This window comes from Pseudorasbora parva, chromosome 13 (assembly GCF_024679245.1).
Source record: "Pseudorasbora parva isolate DD20220531a chromosome 13, ASM2467924v1, whole genome shotgun sequence".
NCBI lineage: Eukaryota > Metazoa > Chordata > Actinopteri > Cypriniformes > Gobionidae > Pseudorasbora > Pseudorasbora parva.
The window spans coordinates 23122237-23124958 of record NC_090184.1 but is presented as its reverse complement, the minus strand read 5'-3'; the positions used below and the strand labels follow the sequence as shown (position 1 = coordinate 23124958).

Below are 2722 nucleotides of genomic sequence, written 5' to 3'. Positions count from 1 at the left end.
ATGCATCCACACGAACCATTTTGACTGTGGCCACACACACCATGTTCAGAGCATTGTTCAGAGGGCCAAGCGTATTGATTCTCACACTTGCACTCAGTTTTGCTCGAATTTGAGCGACACACTGAAAATTAAACAAATAATTACAATTTTGGATGCAATAGAGAGGAAAAATATATTTGATGAATGTGAACACAACAGTATCACTCGCTTATACTTCTCTTACCTATAGTGATGTTTGCACGTGAGATTTTCATGCCTTTCTTGACACACATGGGGAATTTCTGTCCACGAATCAACGCCCTCAAGCGCTCTATCACGGCTTCTCTTGAAGCATTGATTTTAATGTCAATGGTATATTTGAATGTCTTTTGTGGAGCTGCAAACATTAAAAAAGATGAAAAAATCAAGCTGTCAAAAACTGCTTCAGACTTCAAAATCAAGCCAATTGTCAACTTGGATTAGAAATAAAGAGAGACTCTTTACCAGGTGGCGGCCGGCAGAACGCTCCGTCAGTTGGAAGAGAAGCGATGCATCCACACGAACCATTTTGACTGTGGCCACACACACCATGTTCAGAGCATTGTTCAGAGGGCCAAGAGTATTGATTCTCACACTTGCACTCGGTTTTGCTCGAATTTGAGACACACACTGAAAATTTATTTGATAAGATTTTTGAGCACATAGGTATACCTTATCAGATTAATATAGACAGAGTGCGTTAGGCTACCTATACTTCTCTTACCTGTAGTGATGTTTGCACTTGAGATTTTCATGCCTTTCTTGATGCACATAGGAAATTTCTGTTCACGCATCAGGTCCCTTAATTGTTCAGTTACTTCTCTTGAAGCATTGATTTTTATGTCAGTTGTATATTTGAACAGTTTTAGAGGTTGAGCTGTGAAATATAGATCAGAATTGAATATCCAGTATTAATGAATGCTTCCTGATGGAATGCACACATTTGACATCTATTGGTTTTCTTCTAGTATACTGTATACAGTGTACTTTTTGTCATTTTAAGAGTAACTGTAGTAGTAAGTATTCTAATATTTTAGCATTATGATTTATGAAGATCAATATTACTAAAAAGTCTTACTTGTACTGAGATTCATATTGGTTATAATGACATTTTGGCTGCTCCTATATGGAAATGAGTATGCTTGAAGAAGTGTCCTCAAGCGATCCTGTACCATTTCCCTCGAAGAATTTATTTTGATGCTGATCAAGTATTTGAATGATTTCCAATTGACTGTCAAAAACCAAGAAGAAATCTTACACACAATAAAAGTCATTCATACATTTTCTTTACTCAGAACCTGGGGGTCAAATTGAAATACTGCATCATTTCTGTGGTAATCAAAAACATAAAGATGCTGTTAGAATTGTTATTAAAGCTAAAATAATAGGTTTTTATTTTATATTTCATTAAAAACGCTGAGTTACTAGTTTATTTACTAATTTCATAGTAAAACATATATTTACAGTATCTGTTTATTAGATACTATCCTGTGTCTCTCTCACTCTGTCTATATTTAGGTTTACAAAAAAACAGCATATTCTGGTTAGGTATGTTTTGAAGCTGGCAGCTGGAGCTGGAGCTAGTTTCTTAGGACCTGTATTTAACCAGCTTGGACCAGCATAAACCAGTTTAAACCAGCTGCCATGCATCAAAACATACCTAACAAACAAGTATGCAGTTAACAGATTCCATCAAAACGAAAATCCTATAGTTGAAAAATTTGGTTTCTTTCACGATTTCTAAGATTATTCCAAAATCTAAATGCATCATCATGTTTCTTTGCTTTTTAACCAAATATTTTCACAGCGTATACTGAATGCACAATTGTTCCAATGTTTTTATCATGTTTTATGAAATACATTGTTCTTTTGATTAATAATTGTTATTAATGCATTCATATTAATTGCATTGAATCACAAGTTTAACTTTGTTGGACAACCCACCCATATCTTTAAATAACACTCACCCTGCCCTTCAGTCTTTAGGTTATTTTCACTTTCATCCTTGTAAGGTGGCTGGAATTTAGATGGGAGACAGAATGTTTTTTAAGTGTATCAGTAGCTAAATGTGTCTACATCTCTATCAGTGCAATCAACGCATTCTCATTCAGATAAGGAAAACAGTACATATAACTGCAGTGCATAGATGGTTTTGACTTCACTCTGATTAAAAATGTGGCTTATCAGACTGCAAAATGCCAACAAAGAAAACAAAACAGGTCGGTGTTGCATTCCATTAAGCATGCTTACCAGCATCATACGCCTTGTATTTAGCCCAAGCACTTCCTCAATCACTTCCTGTGCATGACTCAGGCTTTGTATTTCCAATGAAGAAATCGCATACAACATGATTATGATTCGCAGTTTCATCGTAACAAGTTCCATGCCTGTGTGGGGAAAAATATATATTTGGGCAGGTTATGTTTATATCTTTCTTTTTAAGCCTAAAAACATTTATTACTTAATAATAATAATATATTTAATTAATAATTAAAAATATAAAATCAATAATATAAATGTGGTTATAAGTATAAGCTTTACTTGAGTAAATCCATTCACTGCCTTGACTGACATGACTTAAAAACAAATTCTAACTTGTTCTAACAAAATTCTAACCTGTAAGTGGCATTTAAAAATGCATTTATGAAATTATTTTCTCTGAATAAATGGGAGAGCGTGAACTCTGAAGTAAACAATCTTGACA

At 34.2% G+C, this 2722-nt stretch overlaps 1 long non-coding RNA gene across 1 annotated transcript; it reads right to left on the bottom strand.

Annotated features, from left to right (window-relative positions):
• Positions 1 to 819: 819 nt before the first annotated feature.
• On the bottom strand, positions 820 to 2389 carry LOC137038352 (uncharacterized). The gene is made up of 4 exons (XR_010897466.1): positions 2269 to 2389; positions 1986 to 2034; positions 1097 to 1249; positions 820 to 895 (listed from the first exon to the last, which is right to left on the bottom strand). It is a non-coding gene; the product is annotated as an uncharacterized lncRNA (long non-coding RNA).
• Between the last annotated feature and the right edge of the window lie 333 nt (positions 2390 to 2722).